This window comes from Herpailurus yagouaroundi, unplaced genomic scaffold (assembly GCF_014898765.1).
Source record: "Herpailurus yagouaroundi ecotype Mexico unplaced genomic scaffold, PumYag 248, whole genome shotgun sequence".
NCBI classification, from domain to species: domain Eukaryota; kingdom Metazoa; phylum Chordata; class Mammalia; order Carnivora; family Felidae; genus Herpailurus; species Herpailurus yagouaroundi.
In genome coordinates this window covers 1478552-1493462 of record NW_024412465.1, presented here as the reverse complement: position 1 = coordinate 1493462, position 14911 = coordinate 1478552, and the positions used below count along the sequence as shown (strand labels likewise).

Below are 14911 nucleotides of genomic sequence, written 5' to 3'. Positions count from 1 at the left end.
TTTAGTGCTCGCTTCGGCAGCACATGTACTAATTCTTACCGTTTTAAACTGTCTTAAAAAGTAGTCTCTCCTTTGTCTCTTCTACCCCATGGCATATTCTCATGCAGCTGATTCGGATAGCTCAGCAATCATGGGCGCCTGGGGGGCTCAGTTGGTTAAGTGTCGGACTCTTGCTATGGCTCAGGTTTTGATCTCATGTTTCGTGAGCTCAAGCCCTGCATTGGGCTCTGTGCTGACAGTGCGGAGCCTGCTTGGGATTCTCTCTCTCTCTCTCTCTCTCTCTCTCTCTCTCTCTCTCTAAATAGATAAACTTAAAAAAAAAAATTTCAGCTCCCCAAGGTAAGGAACAATATAAGACCCATTTACATTTGTTTTCATTAAAGGCCAGCCATTAACAGTCGGTGCATCATCAGTAAGTATGTGTTTTGGGTTGTTGCATTTAAGTGACTTACTCGTGTGAATATATAGTAACTTAATTGCCCTTTAAGAACATTTTTTTACCGGCTCGTTTGCTTCTTTTTGCTTCTCTATTTTCCTTTGTAATTTAGTTTTGAACTGGCTTATTGAGCCATTCATCAAACATTCGTCAAGCATACGTTGTGTGACAGATCCTTTGCTGGTACAGGGCTTACGGAGTTGAGCAGAATGGAGTTCTCCCTCATCAGAAATGCTGGTTGTATGGACAGGGAGGCAGTTGATTTATAATTACAGAGACCTGATCCTGTGCAGGCGTGTGAACGCCCAGCTGCAGGGAAGGAGACGCTGCCCTCGGAGAGACCGCCCACGGGAGCACCTGGCAGGAAAGCCCAGGTGGAGACCTGCCTCTCCTTTCCTTGTGCCCAGCGTCCTCCCTCGGCATTTTATCAACTGTGCCATAAAGACGGAGAAAGGGACAGGGTAAGGGGTACTTGTCATACCTCTGCCCCCAGGACAGGATGTCACCTCCGTATTTCTGAGTCTACCCTCTTCTTCCAGTGTACTCTCCTGTCGTAGGCTCTGGGTCTGGAGTTCTGTCTTGTCCAGTAAGAGAGCGGACGCAGGCTTGGACTGCAAAAGAGGGTAATGTCCAGGAGGAGACGAGAGCCCTGAGGAAGGGTCCTGGCTCTGTCTCTATTGTCATTTTTACAAGCGTGATGGACGTGCACAAAGAGACGATGGAACCGTGAACATTAACTCATGGGCGTGGGGGAAAGGAGGTCTTGAAGGTACGCGCTGTTAGGGGTTTGGGTTAATACAAAACAAAATCCTGGTGCCGGGCAGATGGTTGTTAACGGCAGTCGTGAGGCGCCGGGTCTCTTGGTCTTAGCCGGCCTAGCGGGTGAGACAAATAGAACATGCTGCCTCAGGGCCAACAAGGCATCTGACTTTTGCTACTTAGCTCCGCTCCGGGCAACCTCGTCTAAAGTCCTCTTTGCCTCTTGTGGTCCTTTCTTCCTGTGAAGCATGTTCTCATGCAGCTGATTCGAATAGCTCAGCAATCATGGGCGCCTGGGGGGCTCAGTTGGTTAAGTGTCGGACTCTTGCTATGGCTCAGGTTTTGATCTCCTGTTTCGTGAGCTCAAGCCCTGCATTGGGCTCTGTGCTGACAGTGCAGAGCCTGCTTGGGATATTCCCTCTCTCTCTCTTTCCTCTCTTTCTCTCTCTCTCTCTCTCTCTCTCTCAGTAAATAGATAAACTTAAAAAAAAAAAAAAAAAACAACCCAGCTTTCTGCTGTTGTACTAAGTTGGGGGGCACTTCTGCCCTGACTACTTATTTTGACTACCTCACCTTGGAAGCCTTCATCCTGAGGCTTCCTGTCCCTACACCTTTTCTGTCCTGGGGGCCCTTTGCCTTAGTTGCCTCATCTCGCCTGCCTGATCTTGGAAGCCTTCATCCTGAGGCTTCTGGTTCCTGTATGCCTTGTTAACGCATGGCTGCAAGCTCCGGGACCTTCTGAGCTCTTTGCCACACTCTCCGTGAACTGCAATGTCATTTTCCCGTCTTGGCGTCTTACCGCATGTTAATACCTCTGTGGGACTGGCTCTCACTGCCCGGCAACAGCCTTGTCCTCTCTCCTTTTTGGTAACTCATCACCCCTGTCACCTCCTCCCAGAATCTTGCACACTGTTACTGATTTCAGGGCAGTGTGGCCGCACTGTTGGAGTGCATAGCAGTGCCCTTTCCACGGGGGCGTCAGGTCCTAACGGTAGAGGATGTTGGCACACGCTCCGTGCCTCGTGGAAGTGGCCCCTCGTTTAGAGAGCACCGCAGAATTCAGAGAAGGGTACTTTTGCAGTCATGGCGCAGAACGTCCCATCCGAATCCAGGGAGAGACACTGGATGCCTTCCCAGGGATCCCTCTCTCTGAGGAAGGATGTGAAGTCATCGATGAATGAATGCCCCTATGCAGAGGAAGGACGTGAAGTCATCGATGAATGGCAGAGGGAGCCAGCCCTCACGTGAACGTGACTTCAGGGGAACCATTGCACTCACCCTTTTCTGTTTGCTTTCTTGAGGTGCTTAGAACTCACTTTCTACATCCTGCAAACAAGACAGTGTCACTAACAGACGTACTTCTTCCATTGCATCTGTTTTCTCTTTACTAGAAATTTGCGGGAAAAACTAATGCCTTGAAAGAGCACTGGGTGAATCCTTTCTAAATGGGAGAATATTGTTCCAAAAACTATTTGAATTATATGTGTAATATACACGTATTCTTTCTTTTGCATGTATATAACAAAAGGCCTTTCTTTGACACCATAAGAACACAAAGTAGACATTCGTAAGTGATTTATTTATGATTGGATGCATCTAACAATATATACGTTCTTCTAAACATGGCATAGAAATTAAATATCAAATTATCTGTATGGCATAGAAATTAAATATCAAGTTTCTGTGAAAGACGTTTTTAAAATGTGACACTTGTTTATAAGCTTCATTTTATTTAATTAAAATTTTGGGGGTCACCTGGGTGGCTCAGTCGGTTAAGCGTCTGACTTTAGGTCAGGTTGTGACCTCGCCGTCCATGAGTTCAAGCCCCGTGTCTGGCTCTGGGATGACAGCTCAGCGTCTGCAGCCTGCTTTGGATTCTGTGTCTCCCTCTCTCTGCTTCTCCCCACTCGCTGTCTCTCAAAAATGAATAAACATTAAAAAAATTTAAAAAAAAATTTAAGCTTCCTTCTAGCTTAACACATTCCCAATATGTTATACATTTGCATTGACAAATAGGGATGGTGAAGATTCTCCGAGTGTTTCTACTATTGACTCGGAATTAATTAGACTACTTGTGGTTGATATTCTACATAAGCAGAAGATAGAGCAGGAGACGTTTGAAAATTTGCATACTTAAAAATATATTTTGTTGCAAAGAGGTTTCAATCTTTGATACGGAAGTGGTGGGATTGGGGCACCAAATGCATTACCGAGTCCTAATTTAAAAAAAAAAAAAATGATTTTTGGGAGAGCGCAAGCAGGAATGGGCACAGAAAGGGGGACAGAGGATTCGAAGTGGGCTTGAATTCAGAAACCTCGAGATGATGACCTGAGCCAAACTTGGTTGCTCAACGGACTGAGCCACCCAGGCGCCCCAAGGTTACAAATATCTTGGAAAGCCCAGTGAAACAAGATCTGTGTTTGCTGCCCCGTATACATTGTTGCGAAACAGCTCTACCCTTGATTGGCCACAGTCGTGGCCCACAGTTTGTACAGGTGGATGGATGGATAGCATCCTTCTTACCGGCCTTCAAATGGTTTTGTTACAGTGGAGATCATTAGGGAAATAACGTCAGTGTCAAGTAAGTGAAATTGTTCAATGATAAGCAGAATGTCCGCGTTCGTGGCTTCAGCTTCATTAATTTTAACAAAATGCTGTATTTTAATGCAGACCGCTGTGTTTATTATTGCTGCTGTTAGCAAAAGAAGCACCCTAATTGCTAGAACATCCAGTTATCTAATCACCTCATTTCAAGAGGACAAACTAAGGATTTCAGTCTCTTTTGGTTTTGCAAAATGCCTTCTTTTCCTGAGCATCTACTTCATTTATTGACCTACTTTGACATGCTGGTCCTTCATAAACACCGTCTCGTGTAACTTTTACAACAATGGGGAAAGGGAAAACACATATAATGGGTGGAAATTTAGAAAGAAAACCATTTTCCCATATCCACACAGATGCAGAGGTTATCAGCCGAGATCCCCGTCAGACCAAAACACCCCTGGTACACAGATCCGTCCTACACGGTTGGAAAAACGAATTAATAAGTGCTCATGTACAAAAATGAATGAATAACATAGTAAGCTCTCATTAGGTGCTGAGGATTGTGCTACTTGGCAACCAAAGGTTTCAGAACCTTGTTTCTTCCTTCAGTTCTCTGGCCGGAATTTGTAACTGGTGTTTGTATTTAGATACTTAAAACTTTACTGAAAAAAATGGTAGAAGTCTTTAATGTGACCTATAGATTTGTGTATGGCATTGAGAGAACTTGTTTATATCTGGCAAAGAAGAAAAAAAGAAAGCAAGTCTAGCAAGTAATTAAAGCTGCCCTTTCTCCATGTATCAATGACAGCAGTAACTCTTTCTGGTTACTTTTCCTGGAAGCTGTGTCACAAAGTAGGTTATTATAAAAAGAACGTAATTTCCAGTAGGAGCGATGTATGTCAGTGAGCAAGGTCTTAACTCAGAGAAATCATTTAGGTGATCATTTATCTTTATGCCTTTGTTCTTTGTTTTTTTGTGTGTGTGTGTTTTTTTTTAATGTTTATTTATTTTTGAGACCGAGAGAGACACAGCATGAGCAGGGAAGGGGCAGAGAGAGAGGGAGACACGGAATGTGAAGCAGGCTCCAGGCTCTGAGCTGTCCGCACAGAGCCCGACGCGGGGCTCGAACTCACGAACTGTGAGATCATGACCTGAGCTGAAGTCGGACGCTTAACCGACTGAGCCACCCAGGCGCCCCTATGCGTTTGTTCTTTGAATAAACTTTATTTAGTGTTTAGTATATGACAAGGACTGCGCTAGGGATTAGGGGGAAAAATCTTAAACTTTCTGCCTTTAGTTCACTGTTTTTTAAAATTTTTTTTCTCTTGCTGGAATGTCCTTGCACATTTTTTTTTTCTATTTTATTAAGCTCTATTTATTCTTCAAGGCCTAAATCAGGTGCTGCTGCCTCATTATATCGTTCAGTATTCACCATACCCTCCTCTTTGTTGGTCCACGAGGTGTTGCCATACCCTTTATAAGTTTTTATTTCAGTAGAGATGTAGTTGCTTCCACTGTGTTCAGAGTTCATTGGTGGGAAAGACTGGTGCTTCTTGATTTTGCTGGCATCTAGTAAGTATAGACTAGTAAGTATAAGAGTTGGGAATCTTTAGTGGGCATGTTTCAGATAATCTAACTGGCTTAAGCAGGAAGAGAATTGCTGGTTAAAATAATCTAGAAGTTTAGAGGTAGGGCTACCTGCAGGTATGGTTGGATCAAGCGCTCAGTTTTCATTTTGTTTCATTGCACAGGCAGAGCATCCCCAAGAGGCTGCTGTGACCCCCACATCCGCTTAGCCTATCAGTGGAAAAGCTCTTTCTTTACTGTCTTTCTTTCAGACTTAGAACAAGACTGTGTTTTTATCACATGCCTATCCGCATATCTCTGGAACGGTAACTGTGAGCAGCAAATTGTACTACAGATTTCCTGGTATCTGAGAGTGGAAACTCCCTATGAAATCTTTCATTAGCTGAAATGATGTGAGGCACAGAGGCAATTGCCATTAATTTATATAGAAAAAGGATTTGTCAATTCCCAGACCTAAAAAACCTGATATCTTAGGATACATCTCCCTAACAGATGCACAAAATATGTCAAGACAAAGCACAGATGCTCACAGACGTGACTCAGTTAGCATGTGCCGTGCAAGAAACGGACAGGTAGATGGAACCGTTCCAAAGTCTGCACTTGCTTGGGCACGCTTCCTTAGGAAGAGGCTGGCAGTTCTACATCGACATATCCACTGCAGTGTTCGATAAGTACCTGTTGAATTAAACACAAGTAACAGTGCAGGTATGATCTCTATATAAGACAGGGGAAAAAATTATTTACTCCTTGACTAGATAAAACTGCACAATACATACTCATTTTGTGACTATTCCCCCAAAGAAATAAGAACACAGCTGTGATGCTTGATGCCTTCAAAGGTTAGTTGCAGTATTAATTATGTTTGAATGTACAGTAGATATTACTTGGCATAAATGTTGTTAAGCCCTGAATTAGCTATAGTATTGTTTGGCTTTTTTTGCTATAGTATTGTTTTTTTTGAGTTATATGGGATATTTGGGGTGTTGCTCATCAAGTCAGAGTAAATGGAGGGAAATGTTTCCCTGTGATAAATTCCCCTGTAGGAAGGTGTGGGGCTCAGAGATGTAGCAAGATCTTAATGTTTATTAATTTTTGAGAGGGAGAGATAGAGTGCAAGCAGGGGAGGGGCCGAGAGGGAGACACAGAATCTGAAGCAGGCTCCAGGCTCCCAGCTGTCCGCATAGACCCCCACCCAGGGCCTGAACTCAACAACTGCGAGATCATGACCTGAACAGAAGTTGGACGCCTAACTGACTGAGCCACCCAGGCATCCCAAGCGAGATCTTACCTTACACTTAGCGTTAAAGAAATAGATGCTAGCAAATGTTTGTTTTTGACAGCAGTGACGAAAATGACAATGCCCTTCTACCAAAAACATTTTGCAGAATAGGAAGCAATTCCAAATGTCTTTTCATCTCTAATTTTCAAGCACTTTGAAAAAAGCGTATGGTTGCCATTGAGTGAGTGCTCACTGAACATCTTGTATTTTATTTTAAAACCATAAATAGATACACAATTCACAAACTTTCAAAAACATTCTTTACAACGACTTCAAAAATTTCTAGGATAAAAGTGACATCCCCAACTATACAGATGGATTCCCTGTTTGGAAAACTACAAAATGAACAGGTAAAATGGGTCAGCAATCTGAAATGAGGAGCACCTGGGTGGCTCAGTCAGTTAAGCATCCGGCTTTGGCTCGGGTCACCATCTCATGGTTTGTGGGTTCGAGCCCCACATCAGGCTCTGTCGCTGACAGCTCAGAGCCTGAAACCTGCTTCAGATTCTCTGTCTCCCACTCTCTGTGCTCCTCCCTCACTTGTTCTCTGTCTCTCAAAAGTAAACATTAAAAAAAAATTTATAAAAAAAAAAAACTGAAATGGAAGTCAAAGTGAAATTTTGAAAGGACCCAGCCTGACATGTAAAAGACAGTTGTAAGTTCAAGATCTCCTATTATGGTTTGGATTTTCAGCACACATGCCACAGAGCAGGAACTAGTAAAATGTGGGAGCATGACGGGGTAGTATTTGTTGGATTATATGGACTGATGCAATTTTCCGTGCAGGGGAAAAACATCCCCGAGTTCTGATGAACTGTCCTAGATCCCTGTAGGCATACGTACTTAAAATAATGAAAACACAAAATCCCTTCTCTTCGTGGGAAAGATGGCAAGTTCAGGTCACTCCAACAACATCCCATCACCTAGGGAAGTCTACCTCCCGTGTGCTGGCCTCATACTTGTTTTGTGTTTGTAAATTTCTCATGCAAGGCAATTAGCTGTACCTGTGTTGTCGTTTTAACCACCAGGCTTTCTTTCCAGTAACTTATTCTCTCTCTCTTCACCTTGGAGTACATTATCCCACTCTTGGCGTACTTTGAAAGTGCCATATTAAGAAAGTAAGCTTTTTATAGTGTAGTCCTTGAGTAGCTGCAGATTCACGTCTCAAAAAGCAACTATAAATGTAGAACACACTCCATATGGACCGTCAATTTAAGGGTCTTCAAAAGACTTTGTAATTCTGAAGTGTAGTTTTTCTTTAACTTTATGTACATATACTCCAAATTTTATTTATTTAATTCAATTTTGATTAAAAAACTTGGGGCACTGGGTAACTCAGATGGTTAAGCGTCCGACTTTGGCTCAGGTCGTGATCTCACGGTTTGTGGGTTCGAGCCCTACGTCGGGCTCTTTGCTGACAGCTCGGAGCCTGGAGCCTGCTTCAGATTCTCTGTCTCACCCTTCCCCTCTCTCTGCCCCTCCCCTTCTCTCTCTCTCTCTCTCTCTCTCTGAAAAATAATACTAAAAAATTAAAAAAAATAAACTTAATTGTGGTACAGTTAACATACAGTGTTCTGGATTAACTTCAGGTGCACAATACAGTGCTTCAGTAGCTATTCCGTACATTACCCAGTGGTCATCATGATAACTATTCTTCATACCCTTCACTTATTTCCCCCATCCCTCCATCCACTGCGCCTCTGGTGACCACCTGTTTGTTCTATGTATGTAAGAATCTTTTTCTTACTTTGTCTCTCTTTCTTTGTTCATTTGTTTTGTTACCTTTTTTTTTTAAAGTTTATATTTGAGAGAGAGAGAGAGAGAGAGACAGGGCAAGTGGCAGAGGGGCAGAGAGAGAGAGAGAGAGAGAATATCCCAAGCGGGTCCCTCACTGCCAGTGCAGAGCCGGGTGACGGGCTCGACCTCATGAACCCGGGAGATCATGACCTGAGCCGAAACAAAGAGTTGAAGCCTTAACCCACTGAGCCACCCAGGCGCCCCTGTTTTGTTGCTTAACTTCGACATAGAATGAAATCATATGGTGTTTGTCTTTCTATGACTTAGTTCATTTGGAATTATATTCTGCAGATCCATCTGTGTTGTTGCAAATGGCAAGATTTCATTCTTTTTTGTAGCTGAGTGCTATTTCCTTGTATATGCAGCACGTCTTCTTACCCGTTCACCTGTCGGCGGACCTTGGGCTGCTTCCATAATTTGCCAGTTAGAAACAGTACTGCCATAAACATAGGGATGCATATATCTTTTTGAATTAATGTTTTTGTCTTTTTTTACAGGTTAGTCTGAAAAGTAATCTTTATACTCAGCATGGAACTCGAACTCACAACCTTGTTTGTATTCTTTGGGTAAATACCCAGTAGTGGGATTATCGCGTCATATAGCAATTGTATTTTTAATTTTTAAAATATGTTTGTTTATATTAGAGAGAGAGAGAGAGAGAATGTGAGCAGGGGAGGGGCAGAGAGAGAGGGAGACACAGAATGCAAAGCAGGCTCCAGGCTCTGAGCTGTCAGGAGGGGCTCAAACTCACAAACCATGAGGTCATGACCTGAGCTGAAGTCAGAGATTTAACTGACTGAGCCACCCAGGCGCCCCTCCATTTTGATTTTCTTGAAGAACTTCCAGAATGTTTTTCACAGTGGTTGCACCAGTTTGCGTTCCCACCAACGGTGCACAGGGGTTCCCTTTTCTCCCTACTCTGGCCAACAGTTGTTGTTTCTTTGTTTTCCTTTGAGTCATTCTGACAGATGTGAAGCAATACTTCATTGTGGTTTTGATTTGTATTTCCCTGATGATGAGTGATGTTGAACATCTTATCATGTGTTGGTTGGCCGTCTGGATGTTTTCTTTGGAATAATGTCTATTCAGGTTCTCTGCCCGTTTTTTAATTGGATTATTTGGGGTTTTGTGTGTGTGTGTTTGAGTTGTGTAAGTTCTTTACGTGTATTTTGGATACTAACCCTTTATCAGGGATGTCATTTGCAAATATCTTCTCCCATTGGGTATGTTGTCTTTTACTTTTGTTGGTGGTTTCCTTGCTGTGCAGAACCTGTTTATTTTTATTTTTATTTTTTTAATGTTTGCTTATTTTCGAGAGAGAGAGTGCACGCATGTTGCACGAGCAGGGGGCGGGGAGCAGAGAGGGAGAAAGAGGTTCCAAAGAGGGCTCCGAAGTGACGGTAGAGAGCTGGATGTAGGGCTGAAACCCACGAATCCAGAGATCACAACCTGTTGTACTCTCAAGAGACTGGGCCACCCACATGCCCCTGAAGGTTTTTATTTTGATGTAGTCAATAGTTTAATTTTGCTTTTTTTCCCATCGCCTCAGGAGACGTATCTAGAAAAATGTTCCTACGGCCAAAGTCAGAGGTATTAGCACCTGTGCTATGTTCTAGGATTTTTATGGATTCAGCTCTCACATTTGGGTTCTTAATCCATTTTGAGTTTATTTTTGTGTGTGGTCTAAAAAAGTGGTCTGGTTTCATTCGTTTGTATGTTGCTGTCCAGTTTTCCCAGCACCATTTGTTGAAGAGACTTCTTCCCGTTGTGTATTCTTGCCTCCTTTGTCAGAGATTAACCGACCATATAATGTGGGTTTATTTCTGGGCTCTTTATTGTGTTCTGTTGACCCATGTGTCTGTTTTTGTGCCGGTACCACACCACTTGGATTAATACAGTTTTGTACTTTATCTTGAAAGCTGGGATTTGGATAACCTCCAGTTTTTTTCTTTTTCAAGATTGCTTTGGCTGTTTGGGGTGTTCTGTGCTTTCATACAAACTATTTATATTTTTTCATTGGAGGCTTTAGTCCATTTACTTTCAAAGTAATTATCGATATCCATTTATTGTCATTTGTTACTTGTTTACGGTTTTTGTAGTTCTTCTCTACTCCTTTCTTTGACTCTTTCCTCTCACATTTTTCTGGCTTTCTTTAGTGATATACTTTTACTTCTTTTTATTTTTTGCATGTCTATTATTGATTTTTTGATTTGTGGTTACCATTAGGTTTGTATCTGACATACATATAGCAGTCTCTGTTAAGTTGGTTAACTTTGGACCCATTCTAAAAGGACTTAATTTTTACTCCCTCTCCCAATTTAGGTATGTAGTGTCATACCTTTCATCAATTTATTTTTTGGATGTAAAAAATACTTGTACATTCTACTTTTCTTCCTATGGGTTTTCCTTTCCATTCAAAGAGTCCTCTTTAACATTTCTTGTAGGGCTGGGGATGAATTCCTTTAACTTTTGTCTGGGAAACCCTATATCTCTCCTTCTATTCTGAGTGAGAGCCTTGCTGGATAGAATATTCTTCGTTGCAGGTTTTTGTTTGTGTTTTGTTTTTGTTTTTAGCCCTTTGAATATATCCTGCTATTCCCTTCTGGCCTGCAGTTTCTGCTCAAAAATCAGCCGATAACCTTATGGGGTTTCCCTTGTAGATATCTGCTTTCTTTTCTCTTGCTGCTTGAAAATTCTCTATCACTACTGTTGGCCTTTTTAATTACTTGTGTCTTGGTGTGCACTGCTTTGGGTAGATTTTTTTTTAAATTTCTTTTCGTGTTTATTTATTTTTGAGAGAGAGAGAAAGAGCGCACGAGCAGGACGGGAGCAGATAGAGGGAGACACGGAATCGGAAGCAGGCTCCAGGCTCCGAGCTGAGCTGTCAGGACAGACCCCGACGCAGGGCTCAAACTCACAGACTGTGAGATCATGACCTGAGCTGAAGTCGGATGCTTACCCGATGGAGCCACCCAGGCACCCCACACCTTGGGTACTTTTTGACAGGAGTTCTCTATTATTTTTTCTCTCTCCTGTTCAGCTTGGTTGCTTTCCATCACTCTGTCCTACAGGTTGCTGATCCGTTCTTCTGCTTCTTTTGATTTACTATTTATTCTAACCTCTAGTGTCCTTTTAATTTCAGTTACTGAGTTCTTCATCCCTGAATGGTTCTTTTTATTCAAACTTTATTTTTATTTGTTTATTTTTCATGTACTTCAAATTGTAGGAAATTAGTTCAAATCCAAAGGTGACCATGTATTTCTTCTTCCGTTTTAGGAAAAAATTGGATTTTTCAGTGTATAGAAACATTCATAGAGGGCGCCTGGGTGGCTCAGTCAGTTAAGTGTCCGACTTCAGCTCAGGTCATGAACTCACAGTTTGTGAGTCTGAGCCCTGTGTCGGGCTCTGTGCTGACAGCTCAGAGCCTGGAGCCTGCTTCGGATTCTGTGTCTCTCTCTCTGTCCCTCCCGTGCTCATGCTCTGTCTCTCTGTATCTCTCAATAATAAATAAACGTTAAAAAAAATAAATAAGAAACATTCATAAGATAACGTTTACATGTGATTAAGCTTAATTTCACCATTCTGTGAGCCCAAATATTTAAGTTCGTTTTCTTTATGTTATAAAGAAAAATAAAATAAAATAACATTTTTGCTTAATTTTTAGAAGATAAATACTTTTGTAACAATGTAGTCAAGCACATCAGCGACCACACTTTTACAGTACTTAAATTAACACCCACCCAGGCTATATTTTCATTATGTGTTGGCATGTAATTATTGAAATCATGGAAGGTTTCCATTATTTACATGTATTCCTGGTATTTGGTTCATGCCTCTTATTTTCTTTACTAGAATCGTAAATCATTGTGGTACCTTGTGCAACACAAAAACCCTCTGAATGTGTTTTTTATTAGCTTTGTATTTTATGTCGTTAAGGGAAAACAGAAGTGCTGTCCAATTTGTATTTGTGTTTATTTATTTCACACACTCTCGCATGGTGTTTGCACTTCGCCTCTCTCAAGCAACTTAGGAATACCAATGCAGGTAATATTCCTAAGAACGCCGTGAGTTGAGTCCCTACAGCGGCACCCGCCTTTTAAGGCTGGCTGACCAGCAGAAAGAAGGAGGCTCGCTTTCTTGAGATCACTGACCATTAGCAGAGCCAGGATTCATTTGTCGACCGTGTTGCCGTGCTGCTTCCCCAGTACCAGAGTCAAGGGTAGATGTCCACTCACAGGTGTTCACAGTAGGCATTTTCACAAAGACCTTCCATGAACAGAGTGAGAAGTGAAGCTGGCTGTCCAGCCGTACTTTCCCCGGATCTTTAGAGGCTCATCCTGCACCCAGCGAGGAAATGGGGATTCTCATGACTTAGACTTGGGGCCTCCTCCCTTCTCTCTCTGCATGTTCCAACTAGGAGGCACCATCATGCCTAAATCTTCAGCGCAGCCTCTGGGCTGTGGCCTCCTCGTCAGGTGACGTGATGATCTGAGGACTACTAATTTTGATAGGCTCCCCATAGATGCGGGGAAATGGGGATATAATTTAGGGCAAGTCCCTGCCTGTGCAAAGGGGGAAAGCCCATCCCACCCACCAGCACCGTTGAAGACTGGGAGACAGAAAGCGGGACAATGACCTAGGAAATCAGCATGCGAGGGGCGCTTGGATGGCTGAGTCGCTTAAGCGTCCAACTCTTGACTTCAGCTCAGGTCATGATCTCACGGCTTGTGAGTCTGAGCCCCTCTTTGGGTTCTGTGCTGACACCACAGAGCCTGCTTGGTGTTCCGTCTCCCCCTCTCTCTGCATCCCCTCTGCTTGCTCTCTCTATGTCTCTCAGAATAAATTAAAAAAAAAAAAAAAAGGAAAGAAAATCAGCATACTAATTCCTGGCAGCCGTATTATTAGGAAAGGACAAGCAAGCAAATGCCTCCCAGGGAAGCCTAATGTGTAGCCAGGGTTCAAAACCACTGTTCTTGGAGACGTTCCCAATTTAGCCAGTGTGGGACCGGAGCCATAAGGAAGGTTTGGCACAAGGAGGTACCTGAATAGAGAGCCTGAGCTAAAATAAGCCTGGCGTGGTGATCAGAAAGCCTAGAAGCTTCCGTTCAGCCTGATGAGCAGTCATAGAAGGGCTAGGAGAATCAGGACCAGCCTGAGATTGGGATGCAGACTCCTGGTGGCCTTTGAGAACCAGGACAAAAACCAGCATCGTGACCCTACTATCAGGAACAAAATATGCTCCACAATGCCAGAGGACACCTCAGCGAACCCCAGACCAGGAAGCAAACCGTGGCAGCATAGACCAAGGCAGAGCCTGCCACTCGATCAGAACTTCCATCTGTATTTGCACCAAAAAGTCCCAGGAACAGAGCTGGATACAATTTGCAAGGTCCAATGCGGGAGGGAAACACAAGAACTCTTGTTCAAAAAGCAGGGGGGAAGTGCCATTCAAAACCTTTTCCATATCTCCACGGTCTACCTCTCTCAACTCGTCATAGAGTATATTGTTTGCTATTTTGTGTCTTTCTAAATGAAGAAAAACTAAAATTTTAAGTTACCGGCACGAATTTTATTATTCGTGTTGACATCGCATAATGCCCAGTGCTGTTAGCTTACAGCCTGCTTCGGATGCTTTGGCCCCCTCGCCCCGACACCTCCCCCACTTTTGCTGTCTCTCTCTTAAAAAACATTAAAAAAAGGGGTGCCTGGTTGGCTCAGTTGGTAGAGCATGTGACTCTTGATCTTGGGGTTGTAAGTTCAAGCCCCATGTTGGGTGTAGATGTTACTTAAGAATAAAACATTTTTTAAAGCATTTTTTTTTTTTTTTTTGAGAGAGAGAGAGAGAGAGTGCACATTGGCGAACGGGGGAGTCACAGAATCTCAAGTGGGACTCCATCTCATGGAGGATGAGATTATGACCTGAGCTGAAACCAAGGGTCAGACGCTCAACCTGTTGACTTACCCAGGGGCCCCAAAGATAAGATCTTAAAAAAAAAAAATCTTAAGCAAACACAAGTTGAAAGATAAAATTATTACAGATTTCAGAATGGTGATCTTTAAATGTGGGTCCTTCTGGGCCTGGGGCCCATCAAGTAAGTCTTGCTCGGAAATACACTTCTGTATACTCAGATGTTATCTTCGAAGAAGAGGGGAGAGAAGACATTTTCTGCTACCCCTGAAATGAGACTGTCTTGATTATTGGATCCTACTTATAAATTGAAAGACTGAAATAATTACCTCTTAAAAATTATCTGTCCCCGAGATTCACTGCATTAGTTAAGATCCCATTAGTTGCTGAGAGAAAAAGTGAAAGTTATTATATATGTTAAAAAAAATTATTTTTAGAATAGGGACCCGGGGAGGGGCTCTGGTTGGCTCAGCTGGTTAAGCATCCGACTTTGGCTCAGGTCATGATCTTGCGGTCTGTGAGTTCGAGCCCCGCGTCGGGCTCTGGGCTGATGGCTCAGAGCCTGGAGCCTGCTTCCGAGTCTGTGTCTCCCTCTCTCTC

The 14911-nt window shown here is 42.9% G+C and overlaps 1 long non-coding RNA gene across 1 annotated transcript in view; it reads left to right on the top strand.

Annotated features, from left to right (window-relative positions):
• Window positions 1-14911, top strand: part of LOC121020178 (uncharacterized) — a 528280-nt gene that overhangs the window by 1233 nt on the left and 512136 nt on the right. The gene's annotated exons all lie outside the window — the stretch shown is intronic.